This window comes from Podarcis vaucheri, assembly GCF_965113315.1.
Source record: "Podarcis vaucheri genome assembly, chromosome: 6".
Taxonomy (NCBI): Eukaryota; Metazoa; Chordata; class Lepidosauria; order Squamata; family Lacertidae; genus Podarcis; species Podarcis vaucheri.
This window is the reverse complement of record NC_138764.1, coordinates 77581048-77607905: the sequence shown is the minus strand read 5'-3', so window position 1 is coordinate 77607905 and position 26858 is coordinate 77581048. Positions and strand designations below refer to the sequence as shown.

The window sequence follows — 26858 nt, the reverse complement described above, 5'->3', positions numbered from 1 at the left end:
GCTGAAGGGATATAGGCCACTGGATTATTCTGGGTGAGGTGTGTAGGAGGACCTTGGTAAGATGGAATGGCCATTCCAGATTGCGGTGCATGCTGCAGAGCTTCGGCATTCCCAGTGTGGGTGAGATATGGGGTGGGAGAAGGGAAGATTTGACAGGAAGAATAAATACTCAGAGCCATTAGATTGCACCACAGCTCATCAGCTTGGTTCAGACATAGTTAATGAAGCTTGTACAATGAAAGCACTCTACTTTGTAGCAATTAATCAGTCTACAGAATTATCTTGCTAATTAGTGCCGAACATCTTGGATTTTGGCTAACTTCCCTGCCATAATGCAAATTATATTTGCTATTTGAGGAGTTAAGACATTCTAGGAAAGTAAAGCCACCATTTTGGACTGTGTGTGTGTGTGTGTGTGCGTGTGTGTGTGTGTACGTATGTTCTGTATGGGTATATGACACATTTGCACATGTGTGCACATATGTTTGACAAGGCAGAGATGAAGATGCTGATGTGTAAAGAGCACTGTAAGCGTGACAGAAATAAGAATGTTTATTGTATAGTTCCTTTGCAAGGCTCAACACATATACCCAACAATGCATGGAAATAAGTCAGGTCTCCATGTTTAGTACTACAGCAAAGGGACTAACACCAAGTCAGGACTGCTGCTTCTTTCATAGTTTAGATGCTAACGTATTACATATACCATGGTCTATTTGAATGATACAAATTATTGCTGCAGTGCAGAGGGATGGACTAGATGACTTTCAGGGTACCTTTATAGAATTTACGATTCTATATATTTATGAAATTATTGTTAGAACACTGTATAGCCAGGAGACTAAGAGGTGTGTCTATCTGTGTGTGATTTCGGGGGGGGGGGTGTGTGTTGTATTATTATCTGTTGCTTGCAAGCTGCCATGGTAAATCATTTGATTAAAAAGCAAGGTCTAAAATTCCAAAAGAAACAAACAAAAGAGAGATCACCGCTTATGGTGTGTAAGTACAAAACTGGTAATGTGAGGAATGGATGCACATGAATGAAACTGACACACTGGAAGACCAGGGACAATAAGATTGCAGTAGTCAATCAAGGCATTTACCAGAGTTTTATCTGAGGGGACAAAGAGGAAGCCTGTATTTTTGTAATAGAGAGCAATATGATTTGATAATTGACAAAAGGGGGAGGGTACAAAGGAGGGGAGGAAAGTCAAAGAGAAAGCCATGACTTTCTGTGTGATCAATAGTGTTGATGGTCTTGTTGTCAATGGATAAGAAGACAGGAATGTGATCTAGATGGTTGTAGAGCATGGGGAAAATATTGTCCAAAGCAGCCAATAGGTGAGAAAATTGAGAATTTGCAGTACCTTACTCTTCTTAACAGAACTTGACACTAGATCACACCACTGTTCACTCTTTTAACTAGGACACCAACTAAAATTAATCTATATAAATATATTAATCTTGGAAATACAAAGACTGCCAAGTTTTTCATTATTTCCTCCCACTGCCTCACAATGGATCTGTTTGTTCCTCTTATTCCTGGAGAAAGATCTGAGTAACTGCTACATTTTATTTTTGGGGGGAAACAAAGAAATGTGGGGAACAGCCATTATTGTTTCTTTGCTCCAGAAATCCTAGGTGCAAAGTTAAATACTTTTTGCACCTAGCTGGGTCTTATCTAAATCTGTCTGACACATCAAATGCTCTATCTTAAGTCCGTTACAAACTCTAGACTTTCAGGTGTCAATGCCATGACTGTCTCATCCCACCTGTACTCTACTTCTGATTGAAAAAATAATAATAATTTTATTGTAGGGTCCAAGGGGTAAACTGAAAGTAGCTGCTAATAAAATGTTAAAAGAGTAGATGTGGCTCAACAGGGTGCAGATGACAGCTTGGTCCATCATCTCTTAGCTCTTTTTATAATTTACTGAGCTAAGAAAAGTTGCCAGCTCATAATCCTGAGGAGCCTGTTTCTTTAAGAACTATGTAAAAGAGAGACAATCTCATCATATAATCATAGAATCATAGAGTTGGAAGAGACCACAAGGGCCATCGAGTCCAACCCCCTGCCAAGCAGGAAACACCATCAGAGCACGCCTGACATATGGTTGTCAAGCCTCTGCTTAAAGACCTCCAAAGAAGGAGACTCCACCACACTCCTTGGCAGCAAATTCCACTGTCGAACAGCTCTTACTGTCAGGAAGTTCTTCCTAATGTTTAGGTGGAATCTTCTTTCTTGTAGTTTGGATCAGGTATGGATTCTTTTATCATTGCACTTCTCCATGGGGTTGTGGGGCAGCACACTGCAAATTTCTCTCTTATAAGCAATAGTTAAAGGTGCAAGAGCTCATTCAAGGTTGCAGCCAACAATCCTAGGGGCAGTTGATGAAATACACCGACTGACTCACTTTTAAGATAATGCACCTCGGACTTTTTCCTTAGCAGTTGCTACCTTCCTGGTCCTACTTGACCTTGCCACTTCCATGGTAACTTCCTCTGCGCTTTCCCGTAATTGTGGACAAGATGCTCCTTATGCCCAGAAGCATCTGCCTGTCATCCCTTGATGCATCTGTGCTGCTTTGTGGAGAACATTATATATAGCAAACAAAAACAGCCTTATTGCTGGCAGCAGGTGTTACTACTAAGCAGCAGGAAGGTTTAGAAGGGTTGCCAGGGGACAAAGGCAGAGGTGTCTGTATTATTTAAACCTGATCTACATTGTGCTTGTAGCTCCACCATTATCGGAGTGTAAAATGCATCCTGGTCTTCTTTGTGCCAGTTTTGCAATCTAGGTAGGTCAGAATGGGGTGCCAGACTGAATATGGCGCAGAGCCCCTGTTTTGCAGGAGGATTCTCTCCCCCCCCGCCCCCAGACAGGTGAAAATTCTACCATCATGGTACAATGTCAGGGAAAATCAGACCTGCCAAAGGTCCTCCCTTCTTCGTAGCTATTAAAGTATCCTGGTAAATAGTCCACAGAAGTTACTAGACTGCAAAACATAAAATAAAAATAAAATCACTAGCTTGCTGGAAGCTACATACCAGAGGAAGGATGGAGGACATTATTCCTCCTCTAGCAGCCCAATTGGTTTCTTCTGGGGTAAGAATTTACCTCTATACCACAGGTCCTTGCCCAGGTGAGGGAATAAACTTTTAACAACAACAACAACAACAACAACAACAGGTGGCTTCCAGCAAAATATTAAAAAATAATAATTCATCAAATATTAAAAGCTTCCCTAAACAGGGCTGCCTTCAGATGTCAACTAGTTGTTTATTTCCTTGACATTTGATGGGAGGGCGTTCCACAGGGTGGGTGCCACAACCGAGAAGGCTCTCTGCCTGGTTCCCTGTAACCTCACATCTCGCAGGGAGGGAACCACAAGAAGGCCCTCGGAGCTGGACTTTAGTCTCCAGGCTGAATGATGGGGGTGGAGACGTTCCTTCTGGTATACTGGGCTGAGGCCGTTTAGGGCTTTAAAGGTCAGCACCAACACTTTGAATTGTGCTTGGAAACATACTGGGAGCCAATGTAGGTCTTTAAGGACCAGTGTAATATATGCACAAAACCAAGCGAATAGCAAGTAAAGTGTCCTGTAGGGACCCTGTTTATACTTCATGCAGAGGAAGGATGGAGTGCTCTGCCCTTTCTCTCCTAGCCCATTTAGTCACATGCAGTATTCAGAGGCAGTTCCTGGGAGTTACATATGGGCAGAGCTCTCAGGGCTCACTTGTGTGCTTCCCACAAACATCTGGTTGGCTATATGAGAACAGAATGGTGGACTAGATGGCCCATTGGCCTTATCTAGCAGGGTCTTATGGTCTTGTGCATGCAATTCTTCCACACGCACCCTACCCACCCCTACTGCAATTGCTCAAGAAGTGAGGAGATCTTGTCACTGTGGCTGGTTCTCCTCACTTCTCCAGAGCTGACCCTGGAAAGCGAGGCTTTGGTGGTGGTGTGCTGGGAGGACACCTTCTCATTTTGCCCCAGGCTGCAAAATGGAACAGGTCTCCCCCCCACACCTGTTACTGTTTTCACAGCCTCACAAAGCTATGTTCTCCCAAGGATTTGCCCAAACTCTCAACTCAGCCATGAACTTATTGCACAGCTTTTGGCCTCAAACCTTCCACCCACTCTTTCTGCAATATGGGGTGGATAATAACACTGGCCTATTTTGCAGGGGTGTCGAAAGGGTTACGGAGACAATATATGGTGAGTACTTTGAGCACCTAGGAAAAAACATTCTGTGAATGCTAAATGCCATTGTAAATGTGTTCTGCTCTTTTTGTTTTGTTTTGTTTTAACTTTTTTTTCTTAAACATTTCTTGGTTTACAAAAGTATTTGTAATGTCACTTTTTTCAAGTTACATTTTCTACAGGTCAGTTTCATTTGCTGAGACATTCGTGTTACATTAGGAAGAAAAGGGGGAAAGAGGTGGAGGGGGCCATGGTGGATGGGGAGTCGGGTGGCGATGTTTCTATTTTACTTAATGTATATGTGGGGTTTTGTGCCAGCATCGCTTGTGCAGGTTCTCTTTACTATTCGCTTGTGTTCCTTTGGTGGCGAGAGAGGTTGGGGTTGGCTTCTGCTCTTTTTGTTAACAAGAAAGCTGAACGTCTTCCTTTTATGCAACAAAATAGTTTCCAAACAGCTAGCATAATGCCATTAAAAATCTGACACCCAAGAAATAAACAAGCCCTGGGTTTCCCATGCATATCTAAGATGCTGTTGTATTTTGAAATTCTGCCACCTCATTAACCTAGCATGGTGTGAATGAGCCCTTGGGAATATCTGTCCCAATGTGCTCAGCATGAATCCTTTTGTTTCTGTCTTACTGTGTTCACTCTGCTCAGGGTGATTTTGTTAGTACTCTGCGCCATAGAGGCAAAGAGAACAAATGTGCAGGTGTAAGGCTCTGTCTTTATCGAATTGCCGTTCTGATCATTGCTACATTTTAAGGTCAGCCTTTTTCGATGGCCCCAGTGTTTGATTTGTAGTTCTAAGAAACCTGCGCTTTTACAAGAAAAATGTGAAAGGTGCCAACAGATGGAATATTTCTGCTGCTGTCTTTGAATGCTTTCAGGGTTTTCTCTTTCTTTTTAAAAAAGACTCAGAATGATAATGCAAAGCAGGAGCTTGCAGCAACAGAGTATGGAATGAATGTAAAATCATGGAATTTTAGAGTTAGAAGGGACGCCAAGGGTCATCTATTCCAACCCCATGCAATGCTCACACATGATCCTCCCCATACAATTTGAAACCATACTTATTTGAAACCTCCTTAGCTTTGCAAATGTGCTGGCAGTTTTATGTGAAGGGTTGCCCTGTAGAAGGTGAGAAAGAAAATGGGGGCAGGAGAAAGGTTTCTGTATAAAGAGCTCTAATGTGCACGATGTGCGATTATACTATGCAGACAGAGAAATTGCACAGAATGTAGCATCCTAAAAAATATCAACTTTCTACCCACAAAAGGATTAGAAAGTTCTGGACAATGCCTAGCTCATCAGTAGCTAGTTATTTGATATAAATATATTAATTGATACAGGTCTCATAATTCAGTTTCTCTTAGAGTATTATTTACATTCGTTTGCTTCTTTTATCATAGAATGAGCATAGTCTTGCCTCTAAGGTTACAGTGACTCTTCCCAGCCTAGAATTGTGGCTTTGGTTTAACCCAAAGAGAAAACCTCTTGAAACCTATTGAAACCTATTGAAAACCTATTAAAACTCAGAGAAAACCTATTGAAAATAATGAACATAGTAACTTGGGTCCATTAATTTTACTGGGTCTACACATAGTAAAATTTAGTTGGATACCACCCACTGCTTCTCTGAATGTGTTTGACTTTCATTTAGATATCACATTAGCTTGGGAAATAAAAACTTAGCCAGGTGATAGAAAAGCTGGGCAGCTTTGCTTAAAACAAGCCAAATGTCAACCCTATATGATATCTGGCTTTGGAAAATATTCCCACTTCTGCTCAGCCAGGAACTCATTAGGGTAATAGCATATTGTAGGCCAAAATCTTAAAAGGGATTCTCAAATTACTAGATGTTCTGCAGCTTGTGTCCAAGATAATTTATGGCACCTGGAAAATATGCACGCAGAAACTGTAGATCCATAAAGTGTTTTGTAGAAAGAAAAATGAGATCCAGGTGCCTTGTGCCTTTCCCCATGTATTTATGTGCACATTTGCTTATTTTAGCAAGACCTACTTCCAACAACGTCCTTCCTTCAGAGTTCAAAGATGGCAAAGCGAGTGCCAGGGTCATGAGGATAAATCACAGCGGCATTCCAAAAATAATGCTGGAACTGGTGCCCCATTCCCCACCCCCACCCCCCAATGCACATTCATTGAACTTTTTTTTAAAAACACTTTGAAAAGGGCTTGTGATGAGGATTTAATTTAAAAACAATTAAATAAAGATGTGCATCTTTTCCGTTTTTAAAAGTACATGAATGGATGATATCCAAATATGCAGTTTTTATCTTTTATATTGCAAGCCTCTCCTGTGCTGTGTCTCACACTCATAGGCCTTTTCTGTATGGTGTTGTCCCAGGGCACAGCTTAAAGATTTTCTCTTGTTGTTAACTTGGCAAACTGAGCCTAGGAACAGAGAGTCATGCTGGGTTCTCACTGACTCATCCACCATTATCTGTACCAATAATTCTGCCTTTTGAACAGCTGCACTGACAATGAAGGGAGCTGAATAGAATCCAGCTCATCATCCCTGAGACGCGTTGGCTTCTTAGGAAGGGAAATAGCAGGAGGGGGCATGAGATGAGAACATTTGACCCAACTTAGACAGGGAAGCAGCACTTTTCAAATAATTTCCAAGGGCATTTTGGCAGTGCCTGTTTTCTTAACTGGTCGGCAAGTGAATGAACACTGTCAGAATGGAAATTCTAGGTCTTAGGGACAAATACAAAAAGCAGTAGGAGGACAAAGGGTTAATCACCTCTTCCCCCTGTTGCTTCTCAGCTTGAAATAGCCCCCTCCCACAGCTGCTTTTCTTCACCTTGTCAGTATATTGCTACTTGTGTGAGGGGGCTATTTTGACTAGAGAAGCTGAGGGGTGGATAACCCTTTCCCCTCCTCCTGTTTTTGTGCTTGAAATTGTCCCCATTCCAGAAGTGCTGTTTGCTTGGAAATCCTGTAAGGGGAATTTGAATACCGAAAAAAAAAAAACTTTTGGGTCATCTTGGAGCAGAAATTACAACCTGAAAAAGAGACAATGCATGTACTTTTGTAAACGAAGAAAATCTTTAATAAAAACAATTTTTTTAAAAAAAAAATCTAGCAGGTAGCAGAAAGATTAAGCACCCTTGCTACTCCTATGTTCAAAACAGTCCCCTTCCATAGCTGCGTTTGAAGGCACTGAACATCATTAAGCAACTTTTTGTGTGAAATGAATTTGCCTCTTATTAGTAAAATAAAAGTTGTCAGCATTTTAATATGAATTTCTCAAAAAAAATACATTTTGTGTGTGTGCAGCATTGCCTTAATGTACACATTTTTTGCAAGCAATTTCTCCTAATATACTGCACTTTTGCATTTTCACTACTATGTCTTTTTATTCACACTTTTAACATACACATTTTGATGCGCATTATTTGACTGACAAGATGTGGCACAAAATATGCAGAAGGGGAAAAAATGAAGGATAACTATGTTTCAGTCAACATATTATTTTGGGAAGTGCAGATTAGGCAGGCTTACTCCAAAATATGAACCAGACTGAATTCCCACCCCCTCCCCCAACCTGGTGATCGAACAGGAGTAGTCCAATGCTTTGATTGGCTGGCCCAGCAAACGAAAAAGTTAATTTTTAGGAAATACATTTAGCGACTTGTTGCTTTTTTAAAAGAAGCTACTGCAAAATCTTGGCTCTTATCATCACACAGAAAGCTAATACAGTATATTGCAACTATGTGCAAATATTTAATTGTGTAGCCAGGGGGCTAACATTGGCTGCTGTAGAGAGAGGATTGCAGCTGTCATTCAGTTGTCCATTCTTAGGCATCAAGATAGTACTAATTGAGATTGCTATTATTAGCATTCTTCGTTCTAAGGAATCTAGATAAGATAGGATGGCAGGTTATCATTTCACACGTCGAAATTTATGCTTGCATTAACTCAAGCCATGACAGCTTCCTTCTTGTTGAACTTTTCTTTTTCTCCTTGTGTCACCCAGACTAACACAACTGGAAATTAGTCAGAGGGGAAATGGTAAAAAATGAGAGGCAAATGAGAAGGGGAACTTTTTCCCAATAGTCTGATACATGCAGTACTCCAAACACTTGGCACAGAATCAGAAAATGTGTCTTCCAAAATTTGACAACGCTACAGTCCAGCACGACTTCTACCACTCACAGCAGTGCACAATGCATCCCTTATAGATTTATGAGGTTGAACAAGTAACTACATTCATCCAGTAGGTGCTCATGGTTTGAATGGCACTGGGGAGCTTTGAGACTAAGGCTGGATCTAGACACATCTTTCAGTTAAACACATTGTAAACTTTGTTATGGGAAATCACATTGGCGAAAGACAGGTGCCATCTGGTGTCACAGTGTTATAACATATATACAGTCAAACCTCGGTTCCCGAATGCCTCTGTTTTGGAACGTTTCGGCTCCCGAACGCCAAAAACCCGGAAGTAACTGTTGTGGTTTTCAAACAATTTTCAGAAGCCAAACATGCTACGCGACTTCCATTTTCAGTTTCCCTATTGTATTGAGACTTCCGCTTTCAGTTTCTGGTTGTCAAACGTTTCAGAAGTTGAACTGTCTTCCGGAACGGATTATGTTCGACTTCTGAGGTTTGACTGTACAACGCTTTTTCTTTACAAATGTTGCTGTTGTTTAGTCATTTAATCATGTCCGACTCTTTGTGACCACATGGACCAGAGCATTCCAGGCACTCCTGTCTTCCACTGCCTCCTGCAGTTTGGTCAAACTCATTCTGGTAGCTTTGACAACACTGTCCAACCATCTCGTCTTCTGTCATCCCCTTCTCCTAGTACCCTCCATCTTTCCCAACATCAGGGTCTTTTCCAGGGAGTCTTCTCTTCTCATGAGGTGGCCAAAGTATTGGAGCCTCAGCTTCACGACCTGTACTTTCAGTGAGCACTCAGGGCTGATTTCCTTAAGAATGGATAGGTTTGATCTTCTTGCAGTCCATGGGATTCTCACGAGTCTCCTCCAGCACCATAATTCAAAAGCATCGATTCTTTGGCAATCAGCTTTCTTTATGGTCCAGCTCTCACTTCCATACATGTAGCTGAGTCCTAAATCTGCAATTCATTTAGCCAAGGAGGATGGGAGAGATGGCAGAGCAGAGTCCTTACTGGGCAATGTTTCCTGCTTCACAGCCCTTGAACCACCAAACAGTCTGTCCTAGCTTGACAGATGGTGCTTCCTCAAGAATTTACAGCGCAAGTAGATCAGAGGGCCTTTTCCTACAAGTTGCTCAGGCTCTTAGGACAGCAACCTTGACTAGTAGCCTTGCTATTTCAAGGATTGTGAATCAAAAGGAAGAGCAGCTGTCAGGCCAATTCATATTTAATAAGAGGATGCATGCTGCGAATGTAAAGGACAAGTGGGAGTTTGTAAGGAAATGCCATCTCTCTGCCATGTACAGCTGTAAGTGCTTCCTTTTTTGTGTATATGTGTTGCTCTTGGACATTTCAACCTAGCCAGACAGTGTACAATAGACAGGGGTTTTTAAATTAGCAAATGAGGGATAATACATCCCACCTGCGGTCTGCAACCTCCCTGTACCCACACAGGGGATATGAAATGCCAACACACTGCAAGATACTATTATTGCCCTGCCAACAGCTGCTCTTGCAGAAAAACAACTGATGAGCAGTAATTTTACACAGGAAGAAAACAAACTCAGTGCATGAAACACTCCCTTTTTTGCATTCATTATTACATATTCGGCTACCTGCAAAGAAAGTTGAATCACCATTCAGGTAATGAACTTTTGTGCTAGGAGAGTTATTTGAGAGACTGAAGAGAATTGCACCAAAGTCTGGGTCACTTTTGAGCTTGTGAAAGTTCCAGAGTCAAGGGAAAGCAAATCCTCATTGGACAACGGTCCTCTTAAAAGCATTCACAGAAGCTGCAGTCCTATGCACACTTACTAGGAAGGAAGGCTGAGATCCTAACCCACATTACCTGGCAGTAAGCCCTATTAAATAGGACTTCAGAGTATGCATGATTAAGATTGCACTGTTAAGTTCCATTGGACTCAGTAGGGGCTTATTTCTGGGTTCATCAGATTGCACCGGCAAGTCATACTATCCATGTTATGTAACAAATTGTTTTCAGCTGGCCAGCAAATAACCCTGGGAATTCTAGTTTGGTAAAATGCTGAGAATTCGTATTTAGAGATTCCTCTCCCTCCAACCTCTACAACTGAACTAACATTCACAGGCTTTCATTAGATGAAATTAACTTCATAGTTAAAGACCAGTTATTAAGTCTGTAGTGAAGATATGATTTGCAGAAGATATTCTGTGAATACTTTAACAAATATAAAAAATTCAACGACTATAGTGAGAAGCAAAATGCAAGACCCCCACCCCTTTGGGGACGGAAGTTTATAACTACCAGAAATAGGGTTGCCATATTTCAAAGATCCAAAAAGAGGACATATTTGTAGGTGGGCTGGGGGGGGGGGAGAGAAAACTAGTCGTAATAGTGTGTGTGCAGTAAAAGACAAAAGGTGTATTGAAATATTTAATAATGGTAATTAAAAATGAAAATGACATACCCTCCAACATTTTGTGAGAAAAAATTGGTACACCCCCTCCATCCCACATCTCAGTCATTCTCCCCCTCCCTGCTGCTGACCCCTTCCTCACCTGCCTGATCACCCCCTCTCCCCTCCCCTCTCTTACCTTTGCAGTCTTTGGCCTTCTGCTCATGAGATGCTGCTTGTCCAGATGACGTGAGGCTGAGCAGCCATGAGAAGGTCACGCCAGGCCTGGCGGCCGCTGGACACAATCCAAAATCACCTAGCACAGCCCCTGAAAGGCCGCTGCAGGCCTTGCGACTGCCAGAGACAACACAAGGCCTAGCGCAGCCCCCTGCCAGCTGCCCAAAATAGAGACGGATGAAGGTGGGGAAGGGGTGACATGGCTGAACTGGCATGGGGTCTGCTGGATCCTGAGCCATTCTTACTGCCATTGTGTGAAGTCATTGGACCCGATTCAGGCCTGATAGCTGTGCCAGTGATGAAACCCAGATTGGGCCCAGTCACTTTGCCTCCCTCACCTTCTGCCATGGATGCCCTGCAGATGCCACAGTGGCCCCGCCACTCCACAAAGCCCTGGTGGCAGTGGGAGGAGGTTAGGATTGTGTCCTAATAGTGCAATCTCATGCATAGCTACTCAGAAGTAACTTCTGTTGGTTTCAGAGGGGTTTACTGTCAAGAAGTAGGCATAGGATTGCAGCCTAAATGAGTGAATGGCAGTTATAATGACTCCCAAAGTGGTTTGGTTTGGTTTAGTTTTGTTTGTTTGTTTGTTTTAAACCCATTTCCTATTAGAACAATGTAAGTCTTAAATCTAGAAACCGATAAGGGGAAAGTTCTAACCAAACAGCACTAACAGCAGGGCAATTGAAGCTCAATGTCGGAGAAAGATATACAACAATGAAAGAGCAAAAATAAATTGCTGAATCTAATGATGGCGCTGAGAAAATTGTAGACTTGTATCGTCGACTAATTTATTTAAAAGATTTGTAACCTGTCTTTCAGTATTTCTATTCCCAGGCTGGCTCACATTTTAGCACAACTGCAAATAGTTGAAACTAATTTGAAACAAATTAAAACTGCAAAAGCAATAAAAAAGTAGGATAGCAGCAGGATAAAAGCAATTTCAACAGTCCTGGGAAAATTAAAAAAGGTATTTGCTTTGTGCCCCAAAGGCAACTGAGCTGGCGGCAAGCAAGCTTCCTTGGGGGCAGGTATTTCAGAGGTGGGTTCCGCACAACCTTATTTCTTCTTTGGCGATCACTCATAGCTGAGTAAGCTTGTCTTCCATGAACACGGTCTTAACAGTGAGTCCATAAGTGGCTGTGGAGGCCAATTCTGGATCCACACGACCTTCCACATTGGGGACATAGGTTTCTGGGCAGGAGTTGATCATGGTGAGGGTTTGCCAAATGTGCCTTCCTCTTAGCTCATTTCTCCCTTTCATCCTGAGTTCAAGCATCTTCAAAGTCCATGACAAAGTCCATGGTAAAGGCTGTTCTCCAACTGGAGCTCTTGCAGGCCAGTGTCTCCCAATTGTCAGTGTTTATCCTACCTTTTTTTAGATTTGCCTTGAGAGAGTCTTTAAACCTCTTTTGCTGACCACCAGCATTATGCTTTCCATGTTTAAGTTCGGAATAGAGTAGTTGCTTTGGAATATGATAACCAGGCATCCGAACAACATGACCAGTCCAATGAAGTTGATGTTGAAGAATCATTGCTTCGACACTGGTAATCTTTGCTTCTTCCAGTACACTGGCAGTAGTTCGCCTGTCTTCCCAAGTGATATGTAGAATTTTTCAGAGACACCACTGATGGAATCTTTCGATGAGTTGGAGATGGTGTTTATAAGTGGTCCATGTTTCACAAGTGTACAGTAAGGTTGGTAGTACAATAGCTTTGTAAACAAGCATTTTGGTTTCCCTTGAATGTCCCGGTCCTCTCCTTAAACACTCTACACTTCAGTTGGGAGAAAGCTGTACTCGCAGAGCTCAGGTGATGCTGGATTTTGGCATCAGTGTTGGCCCTTGTGGAAAGATAATTGCCCAGGTAGGAGAAGTGATTGACACTTTCCAACGTTACACCATTGAATTGGATTTGTGGTGCTGCAGAGGGGTTGTTTTGTGCTTGCTTGTTGGATGTTGAGCAAAAGGCCAAGCTTTTCATAAGCTTCTGCAAAGATATTTAGGATGGTTTGGAGGTCATCCTCTGAGTGTGCACACACTACGTTGTCATCAGCATACTGAAGCTCTATGACGGAAGTTATGGTAACCTCACTCTTTGCTTTCAGCCTACTCAGATGAAAGAGCTTCCCATCTGTTCGATATATGATATCTAATTCAGTGGGAAGTTTCCCCTTGACAATGTGTGGGATCATGGCAATGAAAATAATGAATAGAGTTGGGGCGATAACACAACCCTGTTTAACACCTGAACTGTGCATGGTTCACTTTGGGAGTCATTGTTATCTGCGATTGTTGCTGTCATAGTATCATGGAGGAGCTGAATGATGTTCACAAATTTATCTGGGCAGCCGATTTTCAGAAGGACAGTCCACAGGGCATAGCTGTCAACTTTTCCCTTTTCTTGCAAGGAATCCTATTTGGAATAAGGGAATTTCCCTTTAAAAAAGGGAAACGTTGACAGCTATGTGACAGGGCTTTATGATTTACAGTGTTGAAGGCCTTAGTCAGGTCAATAAATGTCATACATAGGGGTTGGTTTTGCTTTTCACATTTTTCTTGAAGCTGTGAAAATCATGTCCAGTGTCCCCTAGAAGGCTGAAAACCATTTTGGGATTCAAGAAGGGTAGCTTCAGATATACATAGTTAGGAGACGGTTTGCTAAGATCCTTGCAAGAATTTTGCTGGCCACAGTTAATAAAGAGATGCATCGATAGTTTCTGCAATCCATTCTATCACGTTTTAAAAAAGAGATTCATAATTTTGGCACCCCTAAAGTCTGCTGGGATCTCCTCTCTCTCTCAGATTTCCCCCGATGAGCTTGTGAAGTTGTTGTATAAGTTCAATTCCGCCCACTTTGAAGACTTTGGCAGGTATCCCATCAGTCCGCCGGCTTTGTTGTTTTTCAGTTGGTTAATATCTGTACACAACTCCCCCAGATTTGGCAATACTGCAAGCTCATCTCTAATTTGTTTTTGCGGAATTTGTGAGAGGACCTCGGCAGCTACAGGGGGAGTTGCAGTTAAGGCATAGCTGTCAACTTTTCCCTTTTCTTGTGAGGAATCCTATTCGGAATAAGGGAATTTCTCTTTAAAAGGGGGAAACGTTGACAGCTATGGGTTAAGGAGATGCTGGCAATGTTCTTTCCAGCGCAATGCAATAGCTTCTTTATCTTTGGCATCACTCAGTGATATCTACCTTTGCCTACTTGTGGATGTCATGATGGGGCTAACAGACTCACCTGACCACCTGATTGCAGTCATGCCATAATACCCCTCTTGGAGCATTCTTCTTTGGAGTTAATGCATTGCTGCTGCTTACTGGTATTGGGAGGGGAAGGAGGAAGGCGGTGGCAAGTTTAGTGCAAATGCACTAGTGGAGTCAATCCAATGCTCCTACCATTTGCTACCCAATGATCTGACCATCACCTTGTCCTCCCCCTCTGCCTCCCATTAAGCAATAACAAGGCTGACTGGAGGTCAGGTGAGCACTGCCACTCACTAATAAAAGTGTTTCCAGCTACGAATCTCTGCTTAAATAAAAAAAAAATAGTGTATGATCCAGGATGGGCTTTGTTAATTGTTCAGTGACTGCACTGTCTAAAGAATTTAAGAGTTTTAAAATCACAGGTGCTGTAAGTGAGCAGATATATGCAACAATAAGCAGACCACGACTAAAAACATAACAGAGCAGGGAAAGAATTAAACTAAAAGGGGGAGGGGAGACTTTGATACACCAAAAAACTGTAACTGAAGAATCCCCAACGAATCCATACCTCATTAAAACCTCAGAAACTGCAGAAACTGCAGTGACCCACTTATTAGCACCCCCTCCTTGCTAAGCGCGTCTTAGTAGCTGATGTCCCACGAAGTTCTTTGCGTGGTTCTTCACAAAAGGAGAAAGGGAGCTTTGAAAAGATCAAACATGGGGACAGGGCGGCTGTGTGCTGTGTTCCTGTGCCATTCGCTTACCCCCTGTTTCCCGACCATATTTCTTAACATTAAAGCTACACTTTTGATTCACCTCAGGCTCAGGACGTTCATATCGCTTTCAGTAATGAACAGTTGTTGCCTCTCTGAGCAATTTCCTGAAACTTTGTGTTTCTCATTTAAACACCAACACACAAACGGCTGCAAAATGCACAACTAGGTAATGGAATGTGCTGAGTAATAATTACTGGTGAGAAACCAATCTTGCAGATATCCAGAGATCAGCAGATCTGGGGCTTTGTTGAGCAGTGGAGAAGAAATGAACCTGAGAAAGAAAGGGCTTGGTGGAAAGGAGTTTGTTACTGTTGTTTTGATTGCAAGGAAGCAGGGGAAGAGAAGGAGACACCTTTCAGTGGGCTGCTACTAGCCTCTGCTTGTAGAGTTGTTATTTGTTCATAATGTTGCTTCTGAGCTTGGCCAGCCCAGGGTATTCTGCTGCCTGAGCCAGAGCAGAAAATGCCCCCCCCCACAAGATGCATGGTATCGAAGGCCAGATAAACTTATGCCAGAAAATCCCACAAGCGCCTCTCCTTTTCCCTGGCTGAAACATTTAATAATAATAAATTAAACAATTAAAAGTTTGCTGCCTCTTCATGACACTCAAAATCAGCTGCCTGAAGCAGTCACCTCACCCTGCCTAATGGCAAGGCCAGCCCTGACCATGTGCATGCATGCCCACACCACCCCGCACTTCACAGTTCCTATAATTGAACTGCAATCTACCACCCACGCTCACTTGTCACTTGGGCACCAAAAGGTACATGCCTCCCTCTTTACACTTGTCACATACCCTCTAACACTTCCCGAATGGAAATGTGACCTGCGTGTCACTCTGCTATTCTCGTACCAAGGAATGATGCGGAAGCTCCACACACACTTCACATCGCATATGATGAAAACGGCCCATCTGCTCTTTGCTGTATAAATTTTCTCAGCAGTAACCTGACCTATGTGCCCTCTCGTTTTTAACAGTTTTTTTTCTTTTGTATAAAGAGATGCTGCTGGGGCTGGGTGGGAGGGATGTCATTGTCATACGAACGGAGGAAGCTGCCTTATATTGAGTGAGACCATTGGTCTATTTAGCTCAGTATTCTTGACCCTGATTGGCAGTGGCTCTGCAGGGGTTCAGAGAAGACACTCTCCCAGCCTTACCTGGCAAAACAGGGGATTGGTTACTGAGGATTGCAAATCAGGGTTTCTACCACTCACTGGGGTGTGCACTACATGGCATGTAAATATTGATTAAAGTACATAGCAGTGTATGTGCATTAGAGTCAAGGTACATCTTCCTCAGCCTTTGCCCCCAAATGCAAGAGATTTAACTTGTATAAGTTAGGGAAAGATGGCTGGGTACCATGTAGAATGGTAGATATAGTAACCCACACTAACCAAACTTGGGCATCCACTCTCAAAAAGGGGGAAAAGGATAGTGACTCTACTAGGCACATCCCAACTCTCATAGATCCTCACAGGGAAATTTCAATCCTGCACACATAGGGCATGTAAGTCCAGGCACTTGTATATCCCTTAGATCTTGAGAGCAAATCATTAAGAAATAAACACTCAAGGAAGCAAGCCCACTGAGAAATTCATTTTGCATGGGGAATGTTTTCTTCTAAAACTTAGAAAGATCCCTAGTGGATAAAAAAGTTTCCTTATTTAGATGCAAAACTCTCTTAAATCTGGCTAATGGACTCTTTGAGAATGCAGATTGATATTTTTGTGCTAAGATAGCATTGCTGGTTGTCTCCCCCAGGAAGCCATTACCTAACACTGGCAAGATGAGAACAGATTTACTTTCCTGCAGCAGCTTCAAAGGTTGTGCTGAGTTGTTCCTTGGACTGGAAAAGTCTTTAACTCCGAATTAAATAAACCAATCAGAAGGCATTTGAAATGGAGCACTTCATGAGTGTCAAGATCCTAACAAAAGTTCTAGCATAGGAAACAAAAGCATGTTAAGGATAAAACCACTTGCATCCACCACAATTTAGATTCTGTAGTTTTTGCAGTCAGTCTGTGAATGTGTTCTAAAGCACTGCCTGGTCCTGTGATGATGGATGAACTTCAGCTGATAGGGCCCAAGAACGTGGACAAAGTGTTTGGAAGGCTTAATTTGACTGCTTGTAAGCTTGTCCACTCTGAATCTTTTCCTTCTAGCAGGGAGGGAATAACTGGCTAATATGTCAAATATGACTCTATCTGATGGGGATAGCCTTACTATTCTTGTAAGGGATGGAGGCTAGATTTGATCCAGTTCACACTTAAAGCTGAACTTACCTACTTTGCACTTTCTGATAAACTATATGAATTGGGGGGGAAACATCCATCCTCTGAAATTCACACTTTTCTGAACTTTACAATGCAGTTCTCTAGCCAAATAATGTGTACAAAAATGCATATCCTACAGTAAAGTGTGTCTAAGAATGCTTATACTCCTAAAAATGACGTATTAATTCCATACACAAATCTGTATATTAGGAGAAATTTGCAATAGAATGCTGGTGAATTTCCAGGAAGACTGGATATATATTGTGGTAGAGTGGATTATATTGTGATATAAAGATACATATATCACAAACAAATGTAGAAATGTAGAGAAGTCAAGACTGGAAAGATGAGAAACTAAGAGCAACTGAAATTGACAGATTTGACTCTGGTAACCTCCCATCTGGACTACTAAAGCATGTTGTATGTGGGGCTGCTTTTGCAGATAGCCCAGAAACATTGTTTAGTGCAGAGTATAGTGGTAAGAGTTCCAGCTGCAACTGGGCATTACAAACATATTACACCAATGCTAAAACCTTCACTGCCTCTTGATCAGTTAAAAGTTATGGTTCTAACCTATAAAGCTCATGGCTTGGGACCTTGCTACAGGGCCATCTTACCCATAGGCACTAGGGGTGGGGGGCACCTGGGCACCGGGCTCTCAGGGGTGCCACACCGAGTCCGGGGCCCGAGAGTTGAGTCCATGGCGAGCTTTTCTGCCCTCCTGTGCACATGGAACTGGGCAACCGGGGGGGGGGGTGCCTGGCAGATCTTTGCACCCGGCGCCACATATGCTTAAGACAGCCCTGACTTGCTACACCTGGGATTGCCTCCCATTTCCACATAATTCAACTCTTTTGTTGCATCAAGGTCTTGCCTTGCACATCCCCACATGGAAATGGAGTTGTGGAACTGATACTGTTTTTTTAAGAGCAATAAAGAAATAAAAATAATAAATGAAGAGAAGAGAAGAGAAGAGAAGAGAAGAGAAGAGAAGAGAAGAGAAGAGAAGACCACTTATCTGGTGATCTGCTACAGAACACCCCCACGGCAGCTCTTGTGAGTCATCCCTGAACAGCCATGACTCTGTAGGCTACAAGTCCGTCAGTGCAGCAAACTGAGTCTCTTGAATGCACACCAGCGAAAAAGCAACTTGGAAGCTTTGTCCATTATAATACTGCAGTGTCTGTGTCAGCTTTTTACAAATGAGCATGATACATTACTATCTTTTCAGTGCAACTGAAGAAAGCCAAGTGTGTCCTGATTATATCAGTCCATACCAGCAAGTGGAGAGATAAGGGTAGTGTGGTCCATCTGCTTTGAAGATGTGAGAGTGAGGGAGGAGAGCCAGCCACCAAATCATTTTTAAATTCCTGTTTCTAATGATTCACATTCTTCTGACAGTCACAAAAGAGATCATTATAGATTGCAGCATGTATCATGCACGAAATGTAGAACTGGATTCTTCCATGACCCTCATTTCCCCAGAAAATTGGCTTCCTGTATTGAATGCTTTTATCATTTTAAAAACAATTTCATGAAGATACTTCTGGCAACTGGGACAAATTCAAATATTAGTATGACCTCGCAAGTGGGGAACGAGAGCAGCTAATGAGAGGGAGCTTGTCTCAGCAGGATAGATTTATATGAGTTGCTGCAGAAGAGTGGATTTTAATTTACTGTCTCAGTAGCAGCCTATGCTGGTGGTCTGGGTCTTCCTACTGTCTCCCCCAGCAGAAAGTGAAACATCAGATGTGAAACTGTGATGGAAAGGCATGGAAAGAAGAATTTGAGAAGACTCCAGAGATTCTCCCACCTCCCCATTTTCACATTTGCAATTTAATGAGTCACCAGATATAAGGTCAGGTAAGGTAAATGACCCCTGGATGGTTAGGTCCAGTCAAAGGCAACTATAGGGTGTGGTGCTCATCTCACTTCAGGCCAAGGGAGCTGGCGTTTGTCCACAGACAGCTTTCTGTGTCATAGAATCATAGAATCATAGAATCATAGAGTTGGAAGAGACCACAAGGGCCATCGAGTCCAACCCCCTGCCAAGCAGGAAACACCATCAGAGCACTCCTGACATATGGTTGTCAAGCCTCTGCTTAAAGACCTCCAAAGTAGGAGACTCCACCACACTCCTTGGCAGCAAATTCCACTGTCGAACAGCTCTTACTGTCAGGAAGTTCTTCCTAATGTTTAGGTGGAATCTTCTTTCTTGTAGTTTGGATCCATTGCTCCGTGTCCGCTTCTCTGGAGCAGTAGAAAACAACCTTTCTCCCTCCTCTATGTGACATCCTTTTATATATTTGAACATGGCTATCATATCACCCCTTAACCTCCTCTTCTCCAGGCTAAACATGCCCAGCTCCCTTAGCCGTTCCTCATAAGGCATCGTTTCCAGGCCTTTGACCATTTTGGTTGCCCTCTTCTGGACACGTTCCAGTTTGTCAGTGTCCTTCTTGAATTGTGGTGCCCAGAACTGGACACAGTACTCCAGGTGTGGTCTGACCAGAGCAGAATACAGTGGCACTATTACTTCCCTTGATCTAGATGCTATACTCCTATTGATGCAGCCCAGAATTGCATTGGCTTTTTTAGCTGCCGCGTCACACTGTTGGCTCATGTCAAGTTTGTGGTCAACCAAGACTCCTAGATCCTTTTCACATGTACTGCTCTCAAGCCAGGTGTCACCCATCTTGTATTTGTGCCTCTCATTTTTTTTGCCCAAGTGCAATACTTTACATTTCTCCCTGTTAAAATTCATCTTGTTTGTTTTTGCCCAGTTCTCTAATCTGTCAAGGTCGTTTTGAAGTGTGATCCTGTCCTCTGGGGTGTTAGCCACCCCTCCCAGTTTGGTGTCATCTGCAAATTTGATCAGGATGCCCTTGAGTCCATCATCCAAGTCGTTGATAAAGATGTTGAATAAGACCGGGCCCAAGACAGAACCCTGTGGCACCCCACTAGTCACTCTTCTCCAGGATGAAGAGGAACCATTGATGAGCACCCTTTGGGTTCGGTCAGTCAGCCAGTTACAAATCCACTGAGTGGTAGCATAGTCAAGACCGCATTTTACCAGCTTCTTTACAAGAATATCATGGGGCACCTTGTCAAATGCTTTGCTGAAATCAAGGTAGGCTACATCCACTGCGTTCCCTTCATCTACCAGGCTTGTAATTCTGTCAAAAAACGAGATCAGGTTAGTCTGACATGACTTATTTTTCAGAAATCCATGCTGACTATTGGTGATCACAGCATTCCTTTCTAGGTGCTCACAGACTGTTTGCTTAATGATCTGCTCCAGAATCTTCCCTGCTATTGATGTCAGACTGACTGGACGGTAATTATTTGGGTCCTCTCTTTTCCCCTTTTTGAAAATAGGAACAACATTTGCCCTCCTCCAGTCTGCCGGGACTTCGCCTGTTCTCCAGGAATTCTCAAAGATGACTGCCAGTGGTTCTGAGATCACATCTGCCAGTTCTTTTAATACTCTTGGATGCAGTTCATCTGGCCCTGGAGACTTGAATACATCTAATCTAGCCAAATATTCTTGTACTATCTCCTTAGTTATTCTGGGCTGTGTTTCCTTTGCTGAATCATTTGCTTCAAATTCTTCAGGTCGGGCATTGTCTTCTTTATCGGAGAAGACTGAGGCAAAGAAGGCATTGAGGAGTTCAGCCCTTTCTGTGTCCCCTGTTTGCATTTCACCATCTTCTCCTCTGAGTGACCCCACTGTTTCTTTGTTCTTCCTTTTGCTACGAACATACCCATAAAAGCCTTTTTTGTTGCTTTTAACCTCTCTAGCAAGCCTGAGTTCATTCTGTGCTTTAGCTTTTCTGACTTTGTGTCTACACGTGCTGGCTATTTGTTTGAATTCCTCTTTGGTGGTTTCCCCCCTTTTCCATTTTTTGTACACATCCTTTTTTAATCTTAATTCAGTTAAAAGTTCTTTAGATAGCCACCCTGGTTTCTTTAGGCACCTTCCATGTTTTCGTCTCATTGGTATTGCCTGACGTTGTGCTTTTACTATCTCCGTCTTAACAAACTCCCAGCCATCATGAACTCCCTTTCCTTTTAGTATTGCTGTCCATGGGATCTCACCCAGCACTTCCCTAAGTTTTATGAAGTCGGCTTTCTTAAAGTCAAGAAATTGAGTCCTAGTATGCTTGGCTGCTACTGTCCGCTGTATAGTAAACTTCAGAAGAGCATGATCACTCGCGCCTAATGATCCTTCCACATCTACCCCACTAACCAGGTCATCAACATTGGTTAGGACCAGGTCTAAAATGGCTGTTCCTCTTGTTGCTTCTCCCACTTTCTGGACAATGAAGTTGTCTGCAAGGCCAGTGAGGAATCTGTTTGACCTTATGCTCTTGGCTGAGTTTGACGTCCAACAAATATCCGGGTAATTGAAGTCCCCCATTACTACTATCTCCCTTCCTTTTGCATGCTTGGCCATCTGTTCCAGGAAGGCATCATCTATGTCCTCCGTTTGGCTTGGGGATCTATAGTAAACTCCCACAATGAGGTCTCTGTTATTCTTCTCTCCCTTAATTTTGACCCAAATGCTCTCACTTTGGCTTTGAGGTTCTAAATCTTGGATCTCTTCACAGGTATACACACCCCTGACATATAACGCCACTCCTCCTCCTTTCTTGTCTGGTCTGTTTCTCTGAAATAGATTGTATCCCTCCATTATTACATTCCAATCGTGGGACTTATCCCACCAGGTTTCAGTGATGCCTATTATGTCATATTTAGTTTGCTGTACCAAGAGCTCAAGCTCATCTTGTTTATTTCCCATGCTTTGCGCATTAGTGTACAGACATTGAAGTCCATTAATCATTCCCCCGTGTCTCTTATTTAAGGATTTTTTCCTCCCTCCACTAGGTCCGCGTGCTGTTTGCTCCATTTGGTCTATGACATTTGGATGATCATCTTCATTAATTGATAGACTCCTACCTTCAGGAGCACTGTCTCCCTCCCCCACATTAGTCAGTTTAAAGCCCTCCTGATGAGGTTTCTGAGATTTTTGGCAAAAACATTTCTCCCAACCGTTGTGAGGTGCAGCCCATCACTTGCCAGAAGTCCATCTTCAAGAAACTGCAGTCCGTGATCTAAGAATCCAAACCGTTCCTGTTTACACCATTTGCGAAGCCAGCTGTTCACTTCCACTATTTTCCCCTCTCTCCCTGGGCCACGTCGTTCAACTGGGAGGACAGACGAGATGACAATTTGTGCATTTAGTTGCTTCAATTTCCTGCCGAGAGCCTCGTAGTCTCTTTTGATCTTCTGGAGGCTATTGCTTGCAGTGTCATTGGTTCCCACATGAACCAAGAGGAAGGGGTATTCGTCAGTGGGTTTTATGATTCCTTGCAGTCGTTCAGTTACATCTTGGATCTTAGCCCCGGGGAGACAGCACACTTCGCGAGACATCTTGTCAGGCCCACAGATCACTGCTTCTGTTCCCCTCAGTAGGGAATCCCCTATCACCACTACACGCCTCCTCTTGGGTTTGGTCGGGGTTCTTCCGTGAGCTGTCCATTCCAAGGTCGCCTGCACATTCCCTGAGGACTGACTTTGCTGCTCGTCTTCATATACCTGATCGACTGTAATGAGGGAGAGATCCTCAAATGGAGTCTGCTCTTCGTCTTCCATGCTAGGGGAGAGGACCTCAAAGCGATTGTGTATTTCTAAACAATCAGAGTGAACCCTGGGCCTCCTACTTCTTTGAGTCACGTTTCTCCATATATCTGGCTCCTGTGTTGGTGAACTAGCCTCCTTCTCAGGGGAGTCCCCTGTCTCCTCCCTGGTGGAGACGGTGTGCTCTGTTGCTTCCAAGAAGAGCTCCAGCTCTCTAATTCTTTGGAGCGTAGCTACACGTTCCTCCAGTTGCTGGACTTTGTCTTTTAAAAGGGCAATCAACATGCAATTGCTGCAGGTAAAGCTGCCTGCAACCTTTGGCAAGATGGCAAACATTGCGCAGGAATCGCAGGCGACTGCAGCTGTTCCCTCCCCTTCCATCTTGAGATCGTGTCGTTGGGGGTGACACGTTGGGGGTGTCATGGGGCCAGCACGACTAAACCGCTTCTGGCGCAATGGAACACTGTGACGGAAACCAGAGCGCACAGAAATGTTGTTTACCTTCCCGCCACAACAGTACTTATTTACCTACCTGCACTGATATGCTTTCTAACTGCTTGTTTGGCAAAAGCTAGGACAGAGCAATGGGAGCTCACCCCATCGCGGGGATTCGAACTGCCAACCTTCCGATCAGCAAGCCCAAGAGGCTCAGTAGAGACCACAGTGTCACCCACGTCCCTTCACCAGATATAGTACCTTAAAGTGACCATACTTCACACAAAAGCTTCAGAGAAAGATTAATGCAAATGCTAATAGAAATATATAATATCTCCAGTGACTGCTGTTGTGAATTAGTTATTTTGCACTTATATATAATTGGACTCTGCTGCATAGCTAAACAAGTCCTTGATCAAGTGAGTGTGAATAATAGACCCCTGCAAACATTCCCCACTGAACACGGATCTTTTGGAGACTCCTGAGGGTGGGGGAGTGAAATACATTGGCTCCCAGTACGTTTCCGAGCACACTTCAAAGTGTTGGTGCTGACCTATACTAAATGGCCTCAGCCCAGTATACCTGAAGGAGCGTCTCCACCCCCACTGAGGTCCAGCTCCGAGGGCCTTCTGGCGGTTCCCTCACTGCAAGATGTGAGGTTACAGGGAACCAGATAGAGGGCCTTCTTGGTTATGGCACCTGCCCTGTGGAACGCCCTCCCATCAGATGTCAAGGAAATAAACAACTAGCTGACTTTTAGGCAGCCCTGTTTAGGGAAGTTTTTAATTACTGCTGTTTTAATGTATTTTTAATATTTTGTTGGAAGCTGCCCAGAGTGGCTGGGGAAACCCAGCCAGATGGGCGGAGTATAAATAACAAATTATTATTATTATTATTATTATTATTATTATTATTATTATTATTATTATTATTATACATGAGGATGTTGGAGGTGGGCACCCTGTGTGTGCCCTCCCCCCCATCCACATTTTAAGAATTCACGTGTTCGGGCATGCCTTGCATTGCAGGCTGGAGGTCTTTTCACTCAATCCATTCCATTTTTATTTTATTTATTTTTTTGAAATCTCAACCAGATTCAATCCTTCTTCTGCAACTTGATCGACTGCATTTACAGCTTCTCCACTGCTTAAATCGTATTAAAGTTATGAATAAAGTTGAAGACTGAGGAAAGGGTGAATTGGATGTGAGTTTAGAACTTTCAGCCTATTCAGTCTTGAGGCCAGAAGGGTCTGAACTAAGCAAGAGTGGTGGCCTCGTACAGATGTTCTAGGAGGCAGGTACAGGTGCAAAGGGTCAAAAGGGGCAGTATTACGAGAATGGCATTTTATTGTTTAACTAACCAGATCATTGCAATCAGTCGCGTTCGATGGTACAGGTGTTGCTTTCTGTGTGGTGTAGTGGCTAAGAGCGGTAGTCTTGTAATCTGGGGAACCGGGTTCGAGTCTCTGCTCCTCCACATGCAGCTGCTGGGTGACCTTGGGCCAGTCACACTTCTCTGAAGTCTCTCAGTCCCACTCACCTCACAGAGTGTTTGTTGTGGGGGAGGAAGGGCAAGGAGAATGTTAGCCGCTTTGAGACTCCTTAAAGGGAATGAAAGGCGGGATATCAAATCCAAACTCCTCCTCCTCCTCCTCCTCCTCTTCTTCACCACTACCAGCTACTGGAAAGGAGGGGGGAAAGGCAGTGGGATGCTTGGTGTGTCGCAGCTACAGAGCCAACCCAATGTTCCTGATGCTGTGCCCACACTACGCCAAACTACCCCCCACCTTGTCCCTTTCCCAGCAGTGATGCACAGTGAAGCCAGGACAGGAACACAATCCAACCTATGCTTCCCCAGCAGCCATTACTGATTACAATAATCTAACATGAAAAAAATCATAACTGAACAAAGTGTGTGTCTATATATGTATTGATGCCTACCTACCAAATGAGGGTATCATTTTTGTTTCTGATGAAGTCAGTTGTAATCTTTGAAACTCTATGCCAGTTAGCCTCTAAGATGCTATAGGACGATTTTCCTGTTAAAGGCATTTATGTATGGGGGAATCTCGTTTCTTTCCTGCTGTCAGATTCAGGGGTGTGTTCCCCTTTGACAGCAAAAGGCAATGCACTTAAAAGTTTTGTTCGGGTGTATTTTAAGCCGAATCCTCTTTTGTTTAAAGCTGCTGAAAATTTAAAGACATGAGCTGTAATGTAGCAGAGATGAAGTCTAGGTTTTTCTTTTTTTGTGAGGCTCCCTTGTGCGCTCTTACCTGTAAAGTGTAAAGGAGCGAAAGGATGCTCCTGAATGCCTTATGTTGAAGCACAGGCAAGCCTCCGTGGGGGCCTTGAAAATTACCGTATTTTTTGCTCTATAAGACGCACCAGACCACAAGTTTTTGGAGGAGGAAAACAAGGAAAAAAATATTCTGAATCCCAGAAGCCAGAACAGCAAGAGGGCACTGTGCAGTGAAAGCAGCAATCTCTCTTGCTGTTCTGGCTTCTGGGACAGCTGCGCAGCCTGCATTCGCTCCATAAGACGCACACACATTTCCCCTTACTTTTTAGGAGAGAAAAAGTGAGTCTTATAGAGCAAAAAATAAGGCAAAGGCTAGAAACAGCTCTCTGAATTTGCAACTAAAAACTCTTTCCCAACCATCCCTCTAGCCACCAGGCCATATTTTTGTGCTCTTGTAAGATGAACTGTCCCATGGCAGAGCCGCCCCCCTCCCCCCGTTTAGGTAGAAACAATCAGCGTGACATAGGAATGCCCAGCAACAAAACAGTGGATATATTGGTGCTGAAATAACACCAGTGATGATACCCCACAGCTCAGTTATTGATGCAGTAACTTGGATGAACATGTGGAACTCCAGTGCCTATAAATGTTGCCCATTAGTTTTGGCTTTGTTGCCTGTTCCTTTACTCCTGCTAATCTGCTACTTCCAATGAAATTGAATCCTCCACATGCTTCACCACGGCACACACAGCGCACTTGCCCTTCTGAGCCATGTTCCACATTTGTGCTAGTGTAACTGTCTATCATCCCAATATCTGTGGGGGAGTGGGTGGGCTCAGTCTGTGCTGACAGCGGAACTCCCATCTATGGTCAAATTAGCCCAGTCCTGAACTGCAATAATGCAGAAGGGAAATCATATCATAGAATTGCAGAATTGTATAATTGCAGAGCTGGAAGGGACACAAAGGGCCATCTAGTCCAGCCCCCTGCAATGCAGGAATCACAGCTAAATAACAAGTATCAAACTTAAATATTTTCAACTAAACCTAACGGGCTGTGGGTGTGTAGTATAAAATCAAAGCATGCAAGTGATTGCAATAACGCACAATATTTGCAACAATCTGGTATTGCTTTATAGTGAGAAACTCATTATCAGTATGAGAGATTACAATATCCAATTCCCTCTTCCTCTCAGCACAATGATTTTTGCTTGCACAATGAGATTTTGCCCCTCTTCGCCCCCTATGTACACTAGTGCGAATGGACTAATGGAAGAGGAATCTACCTCACTCTGGGGCTCTTCACTCATTTCCTGCCGTATTTTACGG

The 26858-nt window shown here is 43.3% G+C and overlaps 1 protein-coding gene across 1 annotated transcript in view; it reads left to right on the top strand.

Annotated features, from left to right (window-relative positions):
- The window catches only part of NECAB3 (N-terminal EF-hand calcium binding protein 3), an 82829-nt gene that overhangs the window by 5835 nt on the left and 50136 nt on the right, over positions 1–26858 (top strand). The gene's annotated exons all lie outside the window — the stretch shown is intronic.